This window comes from Charadrius vociferus, unplaced genomic scaffold, assembly GCF_000708025.1.
Source record: "Charadrius vociferus isolate BGI_N301 unplaced genomic scaffold, ASM70802v2 scaffold385, whole genome shotgun sequence".
In the NCBI taxonomy this organism is placed as follows: Eukaryota; Metazoa; Chordata; class Aves; order Charadriiformes; family Charadriidae; genus Charadrius; species Charadrius vociferus.
This window is the reverse complement of record NW_009648925.1, coordinates 7347612-7367080: the sequence shown is the minus strand read 5'-3', so window position 1 is coordinate 7367080 and position 19469 is coordinate 7347612. Positions and strand designations below refer to the sequence as shown.

Here is a 19469-nt window from a genome sequence, read left to right as displayed (position 1 = left end):
GTATCTAGGTTCTGCTTTATGTGGCGATTTCAAGAGCAGTACTGTATTTTGCGATAGCGCTATGTATGTAACCTCAAAGGCGGTGAGGAAAAGGAGATGGGCACTTGCTTCCTTACCTTCTAACAGCATAACATCATAGTCTCTATTTGCTTTACTGACCTTGAGCTCCAGATTTTGGAGTGGTAAGGCAAGAAGCGTACTGTCTTTGAAGATTGTGCCGATGTCTGCTGAGGGAGGGGTGTTTTTTGAATCCCGGGAGCCCTTTTGCTCCTCTCCACCCACCCCTGTGCCAGTGAAAGGTGCCAGGAATATGCAACTGATACTTTTCGTGTTCATCTCTCTGGCATGCTGCATCTGATGCCAGATGCCTGCTCTGTGTAGGGATTATCGGATGTTTTACGCAGGGACATTGATCAGCTGCTTTTATCTTAGGCACGCTCATCTTGGTTTTCAGTGATTTGCTGTGGGATGACATTGACTGAATAAGGACTGGTGCATCTTCGAGGGAGGGAGGGTGATCTGCCCACTGCTGCTCTTGTTCCCTGGGAGTTATCTTTAGCAGCTAGATTTAATCTAGGAGGTTTGGGATTGGATGCAGTGCTGGCCTGAGCCTTGTGCCAATCACTGACACTGTTACAAAATGCTGCTGGGTCAGAATAGCAACCCAAACCTGTTGGGCCTAATGTTGCACATGCTGCTTCCCCTGGTTTAAGCTCATTTACTGAGACTAGAAGCATGCTTTGAACTTGCCTGACTGCTTGGAAAAAAAACCCAAGAGAACAGCAGATCCAGTATGGAACTGACTGCAGCAACAAGGTCCTGGCTTTGCTCCGTTCACCAGAGTGAGTGTGGCCACATCTGTGGTTTTTCCCCTTACTGTGGTTGCAGGAAGGGACAGGACAAGGACTCTGTCTCCTGGTATCTGGTCTACCCTGAACTTATCATAGATGCTTAATTCATTCTGTTTTAGCCACCAGATGGCAACCATATTAATAGTTAACATGAGGTAGGTGGTAAAGGCTGAGCTCCTGGCCTGCTGATGAAGTTATTGTATTTATTGGTGCAGCTTGGAGCCAAGCATGGCCGGCCAGGCCCTTCCCCAGCTTCTTATCTGAACACACACAGGTTCTTTTCCTAGGGAGAGAGTTTTCCACAAATTCCTCTCAACTGGTGATCCAGTTCACTTTCTTTCCTATTCCCTGACGGTGATTGGGGATGCAGGAACAACGACAATAATAATCGAGAGCTTAGCTGTGTATTGCAGGTAATTTGCATGATCTGAAATCAGTTGTCTCTTTACGCAGGAAAAAGCACAGCTCCCTTTCCCTCTAAGAAGAAAAGGAAAACAAAACCCAAAGCACTTGCTTAATAAGTTAACACAAATTCTAGGCCCTTCCTCTGTTGTTACCCTAATGCAAATGAAACAACTTTGCTCTCTGGGCTCTCACAAAAGAAAAAATGGTATCCCTTGCTTCATCGTCCGACTGGGCCCTTCATACTGCTACAGCTTCATCTCTAGCAATTCCTCTTTTGTGGAGTGTCAGGTGTTTTAGTCTTGTCTCTAAGGGACAGACTTCCACTGAGGCAAGCATGTGAATGTGAACTTTCAGCTCATGAGAAAAGATGCAGCTGAATACGAAGTGAAGAGGAAGACACCAGTGGTTATGGCACTGTACTGGTCTTAGCCTTGTGGTATTTTGTTTTAAACTGTGATAGGTGATACTATGTGTAGCAGGAAGGGTAAACCACATTTCTGGAGATAAGGACCAGGTGTTTTTTAAAAAAAAAAAGTTAAGCAGTAGTATGCAGAGGTAGATCTGGGTACACAACAGACCAAGCACTTAAAAATGTGTTAGATTTTGGTGAAGGGATGCTGATTGGGGTTGAACTTTCCTTTTTGAGGCAAGTGTAATTTGAGGCTTAAACAAGCTGACAGTGTTCCTTTTACTATCCTCTTTTGATTTGAATCTAGGATAAGAATTCTTCCCTTCAGAGTGGTATCTCCCTCCCAACTTGAGCCCTGAGGCTTTGACTTCAGCAATTTCCTTCATGGTGAATTTAAGCCTTGTGTTAAGTAAAGAATGATGTCTTTTTGTTCAATGCAGAATTTGCACTGAAACACTGTACACATCCTTTTTTCCCTTCTGAGATGGCTATTATGTAAAGTATGTAAGATATTCCTTCAGAAGTACTGTTTGTTTTGAGCCTTTCAGCAAAACTATTGGCTATTTTTGGAAGACACTTTCTCAGTTCCGGAGGAAATATGGGGCAGAATGGTTGTCTATACTGTTTGCAAATGGGCTGTGCACCCTTTTAACCTTTCTCTCTAGTCAAAGATAGCCTCAAGTACAATTCTTGGCAATAATTTGCCCATTGTCCAGTGAAATGTATCAAATTGATCAATCAAAGTTGATGCCTCTGTCCAGAGGAACCCACCTGGCAGAAAGTACCCATACAACTGTTGCGAACTTATATCATCCTTTGCAACTAACAATTAGGAGATTTAGGCTGGAAGTCATGCTTTGTGCATCCTGTAATTAGCTGACAGATTTTCAGACCAAGATGTTGAGCTCTGAACCTTTCATAATTCTAAACTTAAAATGGAGTAAAATTTTAATGCCTCCAATGTCGTGGTGTCTTGGAGAGAGCCTAGTGTTTGCAAGCTCTTTTTAACATTGCCAGTAAGAATGTAAAGGTTTTTTTCTTCATGTCTGTAGTCCATCACCTCAGTTAAATGTTCTGTTTCTGCTATGTGATCAATTTTTATCTTACACTTTTGATTTTTTTAAAAAACTCCCCAATTTCTGCAGTTCTTATTTTGCTCGCAGAGTGTCCTGTTTCCAGATGTGTCATTCTGCACATGCACAAACATTTCTGCTTTGAACAACTTAAAACAGTGTCTCAGTGACTTGATGCACCCCTGGTGGGAGGGTAACTCCTCTGCAAGGTTCTAGGAGGGGGTTGAGTTCAGGGAGCAAATGGATTGGGGTTTTGTTGCTTGACTGACAGTGAGGGTCCTTGTCACAGGATCAAGCTCTTTATTTTCCTTCAGCAGGTTAGGCAGACATTCAGAGTGGAAAGAGGGTATTGGCTGTGTGGGCGCCAACTGAGGATTTAAATTGCATACAGATTAATAGACACGTCTGAGGAGATGAATTGTAAACTTGACATTGGGGAAAAAAGGTTTTTCTTTGGGAGCTTTTTTTTCTGTGGAGAGTAGAAAGGGATGAACTTCAATCGAGCATGGGAAGTTCCTATCCTGTAGGAGTGGTGGTCTCTTGCTCTCTTCATTACAAAGCTGGGCAAAATGAGGAGTCTGTGCTCTGTGACATGAATAGGCTGTCATATTTTTTCACATTTTTACTCTGATGTACCAACAAACCAAGGCATCCCCTTTTCTCCCTCTCAGTCCCTAACCATAGCGGAAGGCTTTATTTCAGGACCTGTCAAAGTTTAGTTTGGACATCCAAACTCCCTTGTGTTAGACAGTATTGTTTAGGTTGTAGACTGTAGACTCCGCCACTAACTTGCTGCATTGCCATGAGATGTCACTTCTGCTTTCTGTTCTTGGCTTACTTGGTTTATCTCACCAGTGTTTGCCTACATCTTTGTTTGCAAAGTTTCCCTAATTAAAACTTCTGTCAGAGCAAAGTTCTGCTCTGCTCTTGCTGCACAGTCCAAGGAGGCTGGGCTGTATTCCTGGTCTCACAGGGCTAGTATGACCATAGCTGTTGGTAGCCAGGCCTGCTGGTGCTTATTCCCTGCCTGCTGCAGTACAAAAAAAGATTTATGTGTCAGTAAACCAAAGGCTTTGCTAAAGAATTTGCAGCCTAGCAAGGAGAAAAGACCAAGGACACTGGCCCAAAAAAGGACGGTGGAAGACTGCTTTGGGCAGGCTGTTATGACCTGATGTCCCAATGCTTTTTCCAATTATTTTTTTTCATGTAACAATTGTAGCAGCACAGGCTGTGTCCAGCAAGGATCTTTTCCTTTCCCAGAACCTGAGGCTTTGTTTCGTTCCCCTTATAATCCCTCGGTGGACGTGAGGAGGTTGTGATTTGGGTGGAACAGAGTTTGCTGAAGGCATGGCTTGCATTTTGAGTTTGCCCTGATAAGACATGCTCCAATAAGTTGAGCATAGCAGGTGAGAACACCTAGAATGAAATCTCAGCTCTGTTAAAGCAGATGGTAGTCTATACCAATGAGCAGCACCCAAGAACCTTAAACCAAGTTTAAATACAGCTGTCTTTAGGATTTGGCTGTCAGAGGCTGCCTTATCTGTAGAACCTCTGCAGATGGGGAGGGAAGCTTTATATAAAACATGGTAGATGTGGAAAGCTCTCTTATGGAGAAGGAAGTATTACATCTACCTTCTTGGGAGGGAGGAACTTAGTTACTGGTTTTCCTTTGGGATCCTTCTGTCTCTTCAAAGCCTGTATGTTTTTTGCTTGGCTTTGCCATCAAACTGTCTTACCCTGTGCAATTTGCCTTGTTGTGCCAGTGAAGCACAAAAAGCCCAAAGAGCTATAAGTGTTCTCTCACTGATCTGGCATGAAACTTTGTTTTTTGTTTGTCTATTTTTTTAAATTTTTTTTTTTTTTTTTTTTTACCTGGAGAACGCCCCAGAAGACAAGGAAAGGGCTTCTTACTTTATATCCGATAGCTTGCTTTCTCAAGAAGGCAGAGCTTAGGAGGCAGGTAGAGTCTCAAAGGTACTTTGTTTGCTGGAAAACAGGCACTGGATAGAGGAGGAAGATCTGAATTAATGCCTGTAACATACAGATGATTCCAGTATGAGCTCAGACTTTATTACTGGGTATCAGATTATCTGCATGGGGCAGGGAGGCGGTGAAATAGGAAACCAGGCTCCACATGTTTCCTTGCCCATGGAATGGCTTGATTGGCAGGGTGCTTACAGTGCCCTGCTGAAGGTGCCCCTCTGTCTGGGTGTTGGGGACAGATTTCTTTTAAGAAGCAAAATCTCACAGATGCATGGATTTTCTGATTGGAAAAGTCCCAGACCTGTTCCTGGTCACTTCCCTGTAAGTTTGAGTCTTACAGCCAGTCCTCTTCAGTCCAGTTCTTGCAAGATCAGGTCCATAAAGTAGGATCTATAAAGATCTCTTTTCAATGAGGACTTTTGGTGAGGCTTTAGGCAGGCTAGAGTTAGTGTTACAGAACTCATCTGTTGGGATGGGTGCCATCAAACCTGTCTGTCCTCTCCCTCCATCGTGCATGCTGATTGTTAAGCAAAGTTTTGTGTTTCCAGGCAAAAATGTTCTTTGCAACATCACAAATGCTCTTGGCATGTAAGTAGCAAATGACATGGCTAGCCAAGCCGTTCAGGAAAGCTCTGTGCAGCCTGAGGTGTTCAGCATCAAGCTAGTCTGGGGTCTCTGGGAGTAATGCAAGTTTTCCTTTGTTCCTGACTCTTTGGACAGAGACACAAGACCCTGTTGCTTGGGACAAAATGTGTCATAAAGCTCTGGTTTTAGAAATTTTGGAGTGAGAAGAGGGTATCTTAGGTTGACAGGTATTAGAGTGGCTATTTTTTTCCACTGTTGTGATGGTGACCAGACACCTGAGCTCCCCGCTGTGCAAGTTCTGCAACTTTGCAAGGATCGTCTTACAGTCCTGGCTGCCTACCTGTACGTGCAGGGATCAGACTCTCTTCCCAGAAGTGCTGTAATGACAACTTGACATTATCATGAAGATAGGCTCGATTTGCCCAAGCAGAACAGACTTGTGGCCCTGTTTTCTTCAGCTTGGCACAGCTCAGCATGCAGGGTTCCCTAAGTGGAGTGGCAAAGCCAGGGCGTGCAGACCAGATGCTTCTACCATGGGATAAGGCTGTATTAATGTTGACCAGGAGACTGCATTCTCTGCCCCAGAGCAATGCGATGGGAACAAATATGAAATATGAAGAAAGCTTCCTCTGAGAGCTGCTGGCAGGTGGAATAGAGCATCAAGGTCCATTTTGACGTCAGCCCGTGTTTTAGCCTTCTCTTGAGGGACTGTGTATTTGCCTTTTTTTTTTTTTTTCAACACCTGCAATACTGAATGCATGAGTACCAGCAAACCTGTACTGTTGACAGTCATACTGCTGAGTTAAAAGGGGGCATCTCTCGCAGGAAGGTGTTGGAAGAGAGAAAGTAATTTACGTTGTCTTGCTAGTTAAAATCCATTTAAAATATGGTATTAGTTGCCTATTTAATACTGTCAGAAGAGTAGTGAGGAAGGTCTTCAGAATTGCCTGAACTGTTGGCAGCGGTGCAAGGGATGAATAAATTTGGCAGGTGTGTTTTTCAGCAGGTGCATGCAAGTGACTGATGGACCTCAGACAGTTCAGGTTTCCCTTGGAACACCTCCTGGCTCTGCCAGCCTCTGAGGCTTCTTGATCTTCACAAAGCTGGCAAGCACTGCAGGGCAAGTCCCCGTCCCTCATTCCTAGAGAAAAATTTGAAATAGCTAATTATTAGCAGAAAATAGGATTAAGGAATCCCTCTTTTGTTTTAGGTTACACTTTTATTATGCAAGCTTGCTGGCATAGTTTTGTTTCTTAGCTGCTGCTCATAAAGTACTCTCTTTTAGATTTGTAGTTCTGTGGTCTAAAGGAACAGCCCTGGTAAATGGGAATAGAAACTATCCAAACTGAATAGGTTGTGTAGTTGTTTAATTAATTCCCCTCCCCCCGCTTTTGTGTGTTTTTTTTTTTCTTTTTTTTTTCCTAAGTTTCTCCTTGATTATGTCAGGAACTTGCATTCAGGAAGGGTTTGGATACTAGTATATTTTGAGGAAGACTTAGAAGCCAGAGTTTGGGGCATTACAGAGACCTAGACAAAGGTCTTACAGAATCATCATGAATCAGCTTTATGAAATTGAGGGATAGGTGCTGTGTTTACTCAGATCTCTGCAAGTACCCATATATAACACAGATTTTTCTGCTATTTAGGCTGTGCTGCAGTAAACTTTGCTCAGACCTATGGCTGGCAGGTTAAAGTTTTTAAAAGTCAGCATTTCCAGAGGGGTGCAGTTAGGAGAGTCATAAAAGCCAGGCAGTGTCGCCTTTCTTTTTGTCTCTTTCCTTAGAAGAAAGAAGAAGTCTGGGTGGCAGTTTGTTCTTAATATAGGCTGCCAGGCAGGATGGAGAGGGCAAACTTTACCAATAAGGAGGAAAGCAGTACTTAACAACAAATAATCCCTGTGTGAAAACCACAGGCCGCATTTAATCTCCTGATGATACACAGGTATCAAAGTCTGAAGTACTGTCCTCTCTGCAAGGATTTGTCATGCAGATGCAGAAAGCTGGTAACATGTTCTGAAATTATTTATTTTTTGGTAATTCTTCATTGATTGTGTTTGATTTGTGTATTTTAAGTAGGTTTAGAACTTTTTGTTAAACTTGCTTTAAGAGCCACGCTGGTTTCTCAGTTCTTTTCAAAGTTACCTTTTCAGGAGGGAGATTAGAGGCTGATATGGCTGAAGTAGAAACATTTTTCAAGGGGCAGTTGCTAACACTCTGCTTTGAAACTGTTAGACAGAACTGCAATGCTTGTTTGCCAGCAGGGACAGAAGGGGAACTTCAGTGGTACAGTAACTACACTGTTTGAAAACACAGCTAAAAGTGTTTATGCTTTTTTTTTTTTTTTTCCTTCATGCTACTTGCCTTGATTGCACATTGTATCAGGCCAGAAACAATAATGCATGACGTAACCAACTCAGAGCTGAATTTGAAGGTGTTTGCAGAGTGAATATGCTTATGCCTCCCATTGGATTTATTTGGATTTATTTGGAATGGTGCCAGTGACAAACGTGAACATATATTGAATAAGGTATAAAGACCAACTTTTGAAGAAAATGTAGATCTCTGCATCTTTTTCCTTAACAGAAATCCTGGTCCTGTAGCCCTCTAGTACCATTGTAGGTAATGTTACCCGTTCCTGTAGATTATAGTAAGTCTCTTGATCCTACCAGCTCTGGAAGTTTGAGGGTGGAAGGACCAACCTTATCTCCATTCCTACTTCTTCAGCCATTGTGGGGGAAAAAAAGGGCAAAAACTTGATGGTAAAAAATTGTATATTTAAAAAAATGCAGGGAATTCCTTTCCTGGAATTTGAATGTTCAGCTCACTAATTTTGAATTTTCAGGCAGTTGAGCAGTGTCTTGGGGAGATACTTTCTTTCCCCTCCATCTGTGGGTGGAACATGACCCCTCCGGTCCAAATGCTGATTCTGACACAAGAGACCAAAGAGAAGATTGAGTTATTGTGGCAGGGGACAGCATGTTTCAAGGGTGCTTTGAAAATATATTTCGAAAAAATACTTGTGAGAAGGATGACAGGTTCTGTGAGAGAAACGGTGCTCAGGAGAAGTTTAAATTAATTCAGATAGAGAAGTGTACTTGGGTTTTGCATTGAAACACTTTGTAAAATATAGGTTCCTCAGCAGAAGAGTGAAATGACCATTCTTCTGTGTGTTGAAAGAATGTACCCTCTCTGATAATATTTTCCTTGTTATGCATATGGACAGTATGATTATTTGTTGGTATCTGCAGTGTGATTTTATCATATATTACCAAAAAGGCCATTCCCTATCCTGAAACAATTCCAATGTAAATATTGGACAGTCTCAGGTAATTAAGGTACTTCTTGTTTGTTTCAGTGAAATTCTGTATTCCAGAAGACTTAATAGAGTTTTCAGATATTTTTGGAGAGGTTTGGTAAGGATGGTTTTGTAGTCAAGGGTGCAAGGCTATTTTTGAACAGCAAAATTCTTATGAAAATACATAAGCTGAAGAAATTGGAAATAGAGGTTGGCTTGCTTTGGAGAAGAACAGCAGCTGGATGTGCAGGGCTGGGAGGGGGTGGTTCGGAGACTCTGGTGTGGTGGTGGGATGTCAGGGAAAGTCAGAGGGGTGATGTGATCAGTTGATTGTAGAGCCCTGGAGTGGTACACTACATCCAATTGCTCATGGTCTGGGACTTGTCTGTTAATGAGTAGTTGCTAGACTAGAACTTTTTGCCAAGCTAGAGGCTTCTGCTCTCTTTATTCCCTGACCCTTGGTTAACATAAATAATTCAAGGACGAAGTGTGCATGATCAGGGTTGGATGCAATTACAGTGAAGCTGTGCATACAGTAGGTCAGAAGATCTGTGTTGCTGTGCTGGATGAAGGTGATTGACTTAGAGCTGGGGTGGTTTTAGCTGGAATGTCTTCTAAGCTGTCGGTCCCAAGTCTCCAGTTGAGGTCTTAATTTTTCAGGAGGCTCTTTGGGGAGTGCATTGTTGTGCTTTTCCCCTCCAGAGAGATCGTGACCCAGATTCTCAGCAAGTACTGTGGCAAAGCAGCTGGTGGGCTTAACCCATTCACAGCAGGAGAACTTGGCCCACCAAGCCAGTTCTCAGATTTGCTGTTACTCATCTTTCAGCTCTTCTGAGGTAGGAGTAGTCCTCTTGGGTAGAAAGGAAAAAAGAGCTGTTCAAAACCAACAAGAACTGATCATCTGTGTTGCTCCATATGTTCCCACTTCGATGGGACAAGCCCTGCTCTGTAACCCAACCTGGCCATGGAAGGCACCATTCCTAAGTCTTTCCCCCATGTCTGATCCCTTGTGGCTGTTGCTGTCTCACCAAGAGAGTCCCAACAGCTGATCCAAATGTCAGTGTTTATCCCTTTGCCCCATCATGCACGTTACACGTTCCAGATCTGTCCTGGATTTGAGAAATTCCCATTCTTGTTTCCGCAAGGTGGTCGTGAACCCATACAGGAGTTTTCCTAGCCTCTTAAGGGCTCTGCATCCAGCCTGTCCCTTCTGGAGTCCCCCTCTCACATCGTTCTTCCTTATAAGAGCTCCTCTGCCCCTCTTCCTCCTAGCACACACCTGCTCTTTTATCTCTTTCTCCAGCTCAGGCGTGACCCCAAATGCCTTTTATGTTTTATCCCAATTTGGTTGCTTCATTTTGCATAAGGGCCTGCATAAAAATAAAAATACTGCTTGCAAATGTATCAGCATTTAAAATGAGTGTTGCAGGGGAGGAGGTGGAGGACTTGAGAAGGGGGATTTGTGCAAACAGCACTATTTATGCTATCTATTCCTCTTACTAGTGTTACTGTTGGCTATAGATAGGGTTTAATTAAGCTATGTTAAATGCCTACCCAAGTAATAGATGTTGATGGCGCTGAAGTACTGTTGCCTGGAATGTCACATTGATGCCAGCTGAATTAAGTGATGCCATTTGGCCTTATTAACTACAGAGCTACGATGTAGCTACTCACCAGCTCCAGGGTTGTGCCCACTTTTTTTTTTGGTCTCTGATTTGGTATCTGCTTAAGGCTGGGGCAGACAGAAAGTAGGGTGGAAATTTACCTGCTTTCTTGGAGACTGTTTGACGTTTCCTGCCGCTTTATTTTCAGTGTATTGATAGGTACGTATTCTCCTCAGTCTCTGGTTTGCTGAAAAGCAAGAACTCTGGGGAATTCAGTGGTTTTACCTGCCTGCTTTGAATAAGAGCAAACCAAGTGGAAAAAAAATTGCCCAGAAAGTTGTGAATTAGGCGTACAACTGCATATGGCCAGGATGGCTTGGCTGCACAAGCCCACCTAACAGCTGCGTGTTCAGTGTTTTGTCTCTTGGGCAGTTATGTGGTAGAGTTGCAGCCTGTGCACCCCAGACTCTACAAACCAAGACTAAATCTGAAGATGACCCTAATAGAACCTCTGTGTCTTCTGGTGAAGCTGTGAGTTTTCAGCACCTTGTGGTATCGGGCCACCCGATTAAGTTGTCAAGGTTGAAGCATTCAAAGTCAGAAAACTCTGGCTTAAGCTCTTAAGATTATTAATCTCCCACACTTCTTGAGGGAGGTGCCTGCTTTTGTCTCTGGGTTTGTTCTGGTGGAAGAAGTCACCACTTCTGAATGAATGGTTATCCCACTGCTCTGTTTCCTGCTCTCAGCACCTGCTGCTGGAGCACTTTATAGGAGTCTCTATCTGCTTGCTTCTAGATAAAATCTTGTCCTTGTCAGACCAACAGTTTGAACCGACCCAACTACTCCAAGTGGGGCAGCAGTTTCACATCACGCTTAAACCACATCTGCCACCAAGATGTGTCATCTCTAGCTGCTTCTTGTGTCCTCCTTTCTGCAGGCTACGGCCCCATTACCATCCCTCTGACTGCTGCTCTACCTGTTTTTCTTTCAAGCCTTGCCTTGCAAATAGGTGCATTTGATAGTAAGTTCTGGATGGGGGGACTCGAGGGGCAGCAGCAAGCACAGGGATGGGGAAAGACTAGCAATCCAGGGTGCTCAAGCCAAGGGTCTGCCCTGAGGTAAGTAGAGTGGAAGTAAGCCCAAGCTTGACCCAATGCAAGCATGACTGAATGAGCAGGAGCATGGGGCAGTGGCCTCTGTCCCAGCTCAGCTAGACCTATAGCTAGCACCCGATTTCTTATTTTTGCATTCTCTTTCCTTTATATTCTGACTTTCTGAAACCTCCAACTGAAGGATATAAAATAGGTGAGGACAAAATTGAAAGTGAAATCCAAATGAAGTTTGCAAGGGTTTGTTTTTATTCTCAGAAGTTTGAGTGGTGAAAAAGCAAAACGTTTCTGTGTTATTCTTAAAGATAAATAGGGGGCTAAAGAGTAAAGGGTAAGAGTGGGAGATATTTATGTTTTCTTTTTAACTGCTAAAATCTGTCAAGCAAAAGAAAAGATAAATAAAAACCAATATGTTTTTCTAATAAACTTTAAAGCAAGACAAACTCATGCATTTATAGAAGGGGGAAAAAATGTCCATTTAATAACACAGTGAGCTAGACCTGGAGGGAAGATGATGTATCAATTGAATGTTTTGAGGGGGGAACATAGATAAACGTAAGGAAGAAAAGAGCAAGAAATAATTCGTGTTTCAGTTGCTTGTATACTGTTGGTTACACCTGAGAACCAACCCTTGAATTATGCTAGTGTACAAGCTTAGTGCATGGGTTGTACCTATCATACAGGCCAGGCATAATGCAAAATTACCTAAGGAAATGAGAGAGAGGTATAGGTGTAACATAACAAGACTGAATCAGCTAATGCAGCAGGAGCCTTTAATACAAACCTGGTTTTGAAGGTGCTTGGGTGGCCTAGGGGTAGGCAGACACTGCATGCAAGTATGTGAGCACAGCACAGTGTGACTGCAGAGACCAAACTATGGTGTCATGTCAGTGAGAAAATAATTTGCGTTTCTATACTGTCTGTCACAGCACCACTCCTGCTGTATCGTGACTTAATTTAGACTTGAATGATGCTGGAAGCTAAACTGCAACAACTGTGGGTGGGAGGGCGATGGAGAAACAACCTAAAAATATTGAAAAGAGACAAGGGGCTAAAATCTTTATATATAAAAGTCCTGGAACGTCAGGATTTGGGTCCTGGAATGTCAGGATTTGGGTCAGTGCTTTATGCACATCGGGGGCCCCAGCCAGTTCACCTGCTCAAGACTTGTCCCTTTTCTCAGTGCCCTCTGTAGGAGGGGAGATGGTTGATTTGAGCCCATGGTTTCATACTGAAGAGAACCATTCTGCTTAACTGGTTTGCCATGTGCAAAGGTGGTGAGAGATAATGCTTGCAAAACATCCGGAGAACTGAGGATTTATTTGTGTATTTTTGTAAACATGCTGTAGGATTGCCTTGAGGAAAATAGCTCTTGCATCCTGGAGATGTACTGTGTGTTTTCCTCAACTGCCAGTATGGCTTTGTTCTTGTGGAAAGCAGTCCTTCTAAAAGCTGATATTAGAAATATAGAATATGCATTAATTTTTCTCTTGCAACAATGAATACAGATTCATTAGGTCTTTGTTTCTACTCAGATTTCAGTTTCTATCAAATAACTAATATTCACCTATTTCCACAGCTGGCTTTTTGTTGCGGTGGTGTGGGGCCAGTCTTCCGCTTGTACTGGTCTTTTTGTTTCTGTGAGAGCAATTTCAAAGAGGTTCATGCTACGTCTTGGTCATTTCTAAAAGTCACTTGAGGGATTTTTATCTGTGTTTAAGTAACCACAACCTTAATGTTAGCGCCCTACCTTAACAAGTAAGGCTCTCCTATTACCCCTGTTTCGTTTTGTTTTGTTTTTAACATAAGTGGCAGCAAAAATCGGTTGTTACTGTCAAATAAAAAAACCCTGTGTCTTGACCCTTGATTCCCAGACTGAATTCAGGGTAAATCTCGGAGCTGGGGCTGGCAGGCATGGGTGAAAAAGCTCCCCCCTCCCAGCCCCTTCATGCACATGGTAAGCTGACTGTGACTTACTGCACGTAAAGGGGAATGAGAAGTGAGGCTACAGCTGCACAGATTAATGAAATCTAACTGTTTCTCTTTCTGGGACAAAAGAGAAAGCAAAATGATGTTGCAGTTCCTTGCCACCTTAATTTAATTTCCTGGTATTTGATGGGTGCTAACAGCAGCTTTCCTTTTCTGCTGGTTCATGTTGCACCTGTGTGGTTTCTCTTGCAATGGGTGCCAAAGCCTCTTTTTTCAGTTCCCACGCAAAGGCGAGTGATACCAGGGAGTGGTTAATGTTGATGGTAAAGAGTCTGAGTGGCTTCTCCTTCAGTATCCCAGTGTATCGACTTTGACCATTGCAGTACAGTATGGATGCCAGTGACCTGAACAACTTCCCAGGGAAGGAGGAGAAAATGATGCTGCTAGCAATTCTCAAGATGTTTTTCTTCCACACAGGGATAAATGATTCATCCAAAGTCACCCTTAAATTAGGTGAGAAGATACCCAGGGTGGCTGGGGGAAGGGAGGGAATGGAACACTTCAATTGAGGACTGCAGTAAGTTGCTATCCAGCCAGGTATCCCTTGGTATGCCAGGAAACTCTTTCAGCAAAAGTGCCTTTTCTGCAGTGCTCATGTCCTATTCTGGGGAGCTGACTCCATAAACAGACTATTTGGAGGCTCTGGAGCGTAATATTCCCAATTACATTACCTGCAGGGTCACCATGCCCTCTAACGCAGCTTGCAGCCAGACAGTGGCTTTACCCTGTTATAGTTATATGCTTAAAGAGCATTAGTCTGATTATCCAGGAGGACGGATTAATGGGAGTTGGTGAATAATTGGAGGAAGGGAGAGGTGCTTGGGAGGTGAATTTGAGTTGACAGACTTGTTATGCAGAACAGTGCAGTCTGCTTGTGAAAAAGTAAACCAAAGAAACAGGTCTGGGGGAACTGTCCTGCCTTGAAGAGCTTGAGGAGGCAGATAGCAAGGTGCTTGCATGGGAAGTTGGGTCATTAAAATTGTCACTAGTGAGTTGTGGTCGTGTTTGAGATACCCAGTGAAGTCTTCTGGAATAAAATGTGGAAAAAAAAGAAAAGATCCTTCTGTCCCTCCGGATCTTGGCTGCTAAATTGGAATTGCTCAAAAACCTCTGTGTTCCAGACTTCTCCCATGATGTAAGAGGAGCAGAGTCCTACCCGGTAGGATCATAAATGGGAATTGGATAGATGTTGCACAGCAGCCATGAGTGGGCAGCATTGGTGAGGAGTTGCCCATTTCTGTGGTGGATGGAGGAGGCCACATGGCAGAAAAGAATGAAGGAATGACCTGGCCATGAGGGAACATTTTGATGTCCAGTGGTTGAGAACAGCATTGTGTTGGGAGTTGTACAAGCTGTTTGATGAGGAAGGGAATGGAAGTGTTCTTCTGGTCACAGGAGAAGATCTGATTGTGTAGAAGGAACAAATGTGTTTTAGGGAGCTGAACAGGATCCAGCTGCACTCTGGGTAATGAAGAATGGGAGAGACTGAGGGCTGGAGTGGGGTTTCCAGAGGAAGGAGGAAATGAGGCTTTCTGCAGGGGAAGTGATATTAATGCCAGTTCTTACCTAAAATCTGCTACTTTAGATGGACAGGAAAAAAAGGGATTGCCAAAGAAATACCTAGAAAGGGATGGTCTGCCTTGTCTTTCTGGAGTATGTGCTTGTAGGGACTGAGTCCTAGCCTTGAACAGGCTTGTAACGCCACTGCTGACCTTGGCAGGGGCTGCATGTGCAATGCTAACTGTGTCTGTCCTCAAAGCCCTGGAGACACAGATACACGTGGCCCCTGGTCCAGGGGAGTAACAGTAACACAAGTTGGTTTCCTGGGTGAGTTAAAGTTTCACCATCATGAATGAGGCTGTGAATGAAAACCAGGGTAGGACAGTGGAGTGGCAGGCCTTGGAAAGTCTTTCTTGAGAGCCTGCAGTACCTGCCTGCCAACCTCCAGTGATGGGCAGGTGGAGGCCAAGGGACAGCTGATGGCTCTGTTGAGGGAGGCACCCTGCAGCACATTCTTCAGGCTTGGGGGTGGCCCAGATCCGAAGCCAGTCATGTTGTAGATGCGGAAGGGTATCGAAAGCATTGATGGATATTTTTAGCCAGAATGAGTTAGGGGCAAGGGTTGAAGGGGACAGAAAAAAATAGCTATTCATGGGTTTTCAGTCTCCTGATGCTGAGGAACCAGGTGTCCTCTTCAAGGGATGACTAATTCCTTGTTTCATGGAGCGGAGGACAGAAAGCAAAGCATTTTTTTTCCTCATCAGGTGAAACAAGTACTTGTTTTTAGAGGTGAATTTGTCATGGTTGGAATTTGCTGCCTTCAGAGCTTCCTTCTCTGTTCACCCTTGAGCTGTTAGTGGATCTGTGGCACTAAGATCTGTCTTTTTAATGTAAACCCCAGCTCCCCTGCCCACTGTAAAATCAGGCTCGACTAATGTCCCTTTCTCTTTAAATAAAAAAAAAGTTGGAGTGGGAGGAACCCTGTTCAGGCAGACTGTATTGTTCAATTGCTCTGGTTTGTTATTGTAGGTTTACTTATCAGAACTGGGCTGTAAGTATTTATCTAAGCCCTTCCTGTTCCCCCCCCCGCCCCTGATCTTTTCTGTGGTGAAGCAGCTGGGGAAGATACGGCAATGGGAAACCTAGACTAGAGTCTGAAAGATGTGTAAACTCTTGTGCCATGCTTAAATGCTCACTTGTAAAGAGTCTCTGGATGATGAAGACCGCAAAATAGAAAAGGGTGTGTGTGGCAAGAAAACAAATTCTCCTTCATTTCTTCCCCCTGCTGCCACCTTCCTTAATTTTCTGTCTCGATATTTTAAATCATAGAATATTGTCCCCAGAGGTAATAGTAACTCTTCTACTTACTAACTGCATGTGCATGTACCAACTTGGATAGAATTTTTTTAGTGTGTTATCCTCAAGCTGTGGCCAGGATAAGCAGGGATGTTAACAAGTGGCTGGAAACTTGAGGAAGATGTATGAAAACAGAATCTGGTTTTGTGGTGACAGGCTGAGAGATGAAAATTCATGTATAATGCTTTCTGCTGCCTTTGCTGTCTGGCTGTACTGCTTCCTTACTAAAATCCCTTGATCTGCTTTCTGTTTGTTGCGATCATTCTCTCTAGTGTTTCTTCTAGCTGTCAGTCAGGGATGGCTTGGATTGATTTTGCCATTTGTGTAAAGGGGGAAAAAAAAAAAAAGGTGCAACTTGGGGTATCCTCTGCTGAAGTCAGCTGTGGCTGCTCTGGAAGAGTATTTCACGGAGGAGAAGAGGAGATGATGTGAGGTCAGTCAGTTCCCCTGTCCTTGTGCTTTGCCTATGAGGCATGCTGGACCAATGCAACTCATTTCTTTGGGCTTCAGAACTAGTTCTAGCTAGCAACGAATGGAGAACACATGGCAGAAAAAGTGAGAGGCTTGGAGAAACTGTTGTGTATTTACCTGTGTTAGTATATCCTGGGACACTAGCATCTATGCATCCTGGATGCTTCAATCCTGTCTATCTCAAGCAATAAATCTCACTTTGTCTGAGAATTACTGTGTGGGAATGTTCTTTTGAACCCTTTAGAATGGCTTTCGCTGTGCAGCTGGTGTCCTTGCTTTTCAGAAGGAAGACCCTGTATGGCTGACATTCAGGCTATGCAAAGCTGACTCAGGGTTGCAAAAGTAAACAACAATTTTTCATCCTGCTTTCACCATCACCCAGTTCTTGAAACCTGGAAGGCTGAAAGAGAACCAGGAACACAATCAACGTCTTTGTCTCCTCCAGCAATAGCTATTGGCCTTGCCTATGTGTCAGAAATCTTACCTTGCACGTGTGTACTGATAACACAATGGTCTCTGCAACGGTAAGGAACAATGTTCAGGAGTTGTGAAATCATGCACTTGATTTTTATCATGCCTCCTCAGGGTCTATGTGAGAATACTAGCCCCACTACCATAGAAAGGAAAGGTAATGATATGGAAAGGCAAAAAGTACAAAACCAATCAGAGCATCTGTGACAAAGGCAATTTTTCAGTGCAGCTTTTCATGGTTTTGAGGCGAACTGTGACAGTTTCTCTGTTCCTTCTGTAATAAAGGTTAATGTTTAGTATTGACCTACATGTAATTTAGGGTTCTTCATAACACTATTGTGGACTCCTTGTACAGCTGCGGGCAAGTTACTTCTCTAAAGGTCTCAATCTGACATCTGCAAATGATGAAGAGGAAGTGATTCTGGGTTGGAGTGAAAAAATAAATCTTTGAATACATGCAACAAGACATTGCACGTAGCCTGCTGTCCTCCTGACAGTGCTGTTATGATGCGGATAAGACTTTCCTGCCCTATGTAGCAGAAGTCTATTAGGCTTGTGTTGTCTGTGGTAGTGAAGATTGGTAGAGACAGACTGCCTGCATCTTTGGCTTGTTTACATCCCTGCTCTGGAATCTGAGATGAGAAAGAAAGTGTTCTGTTCTGTGCTTGCAGTGTACTGGGGCAGTACCAGTGCTGTTGTGTGATGAACTTGTTCCTTTTGATACAGAATAAGGTTCTGTATTTGTTTAGGGGAAGATGTCCTAGCATTTCACGCACATCAGTAGGTGCATGTGGAAAAATAGCTGCAGCTGGATACTTGTGCTTCACAAGATATTGGTGATCAGCTCTGATTCTGCATACATTTCTCTCCTTTCTGCTTAGCAAAAAACCTAACTTCTTGATAGCATCAGCTGTGCATCATTAAATTTCCGCCTTCCAATCACATCTTCCTTTCAATCCCACCCCATAATCTCCAGGCATCACCGCACTTGGCAGGAAGCCAAGCGCTTAACAGCCTGGATGCCCTCATCACACAGCTACCAAGAAGAATGCCTTTTCCCCAGTGAGATCCAGGGGAAGCCCTGGGAGCCAGCTCCTTTTTGTTGTTGGAAAAAGTGCCCCTGCTTTGACTGTATTTTCCTGCTCTTGGTAAAGCTTAGGCTGTCACATCCAACAACTCACTCTTTGGATTTTTTTGTCCTCTGATTCTAGACCAGCCAATACACAGGCAATCCTTCCTCTTCCAAGCTAAGACTTCTTTCTCAGGATCCATGTTGTTCCACAGTAATATCTATTTAGTTGTTCTAGATCCTTCTTGCTGTAATTTTTCTTTCTCTTCCCATCACCTTTAACCTTCGCCTGTGGCAGCTGTGCAATCAGACCACAATCCAAATGAAGCTGCCTCTTTGATCCTAGCCTGCATTTAATAATAGGGCTGTGGTTGTTACTGAGGAAAACATATCAAGGTGCATTGGCTCTTCTCATCCAAAAGTTTAATTAGAGATTTGGGCAATATACAATTGTCTCTATGCTCTGGAGTGGTTGTATGGAATTAAAGACCCAGGATACTCAGGAGTGCATGTCCTTCTCAGTAATACCTGTTTCTATTGGTACTTACTATATTTAAATAAAAGGCCTGTGGTAGATATGACACTGAGTTCATGATACCTGTGAAACCTCTGGATTTTGAGTTTTGCCTTCCCGTAAGTTATTCTGTTTTCCTGGGAGCATTTGATGCATTCCGGTACACAATCCAGCCAGTTTTGGATGCCCCAGAGCTGGATGTTTTTTTCTGTGGAGTGGCTAGATGGAAGCTGGGCACACAGAAATGCTTTGGAGCTTTGCCATTACAGGCTTATCCCCATAATTTTGGGTGATACTGTATGTGGCTTAGAATAGGAGATTCACACTTTTTTGTTTTTTAAACACTTGAGTCTCAGTGAAACCTTGAAGCATTATAGAAAGTGTGCAAAACCTGAGGTTTGGAAATGACTCTTGGTGAGTGAAGCCAAGTTTTCAGTAAATAAACTAGTTCCTAAAACACTCTGAATTTGAGCTTGTCTGAAAATGGGGGTGACTTATCTGCATCTCCCTTGTATAATTAAGAGTTTTAAAAAAATTTGAAATGCCAAGACCAGAATTCACCAGCTTATCTTGAAATAGAAAAAGGCTTGGCTGTGATTCTCCCTCTTTAGAAATGAGAGTGAATTTTTAGTTCTGTTGAAATACAAGTTTGGCAAGTCTAAACCTTTATGTTTTCTGGGGACTGCATGGATAGAAATGGTACACAATTCTGTTCAAACACAGCCACTGAATCTAGTCCTTTAGCCAAAAATCCATCCTCACAGTTGGTGTGACTTAGTGAAAACA

At 43.3% G+C, this 19469-nt stretch overlaps 1 protein-coding gene across 7 annotated transcripts in view; it reads left to right on the top strand.

Moving 5' to 3' along the window:
* The window catches only part of BIN1 (bridging integrator 1), a 100560-nt gene that overhangs the window by 535 nt on the left and 80556 nt on the right, over positions 1–19469 (top strand). The window lies entirely within an intron of this gene.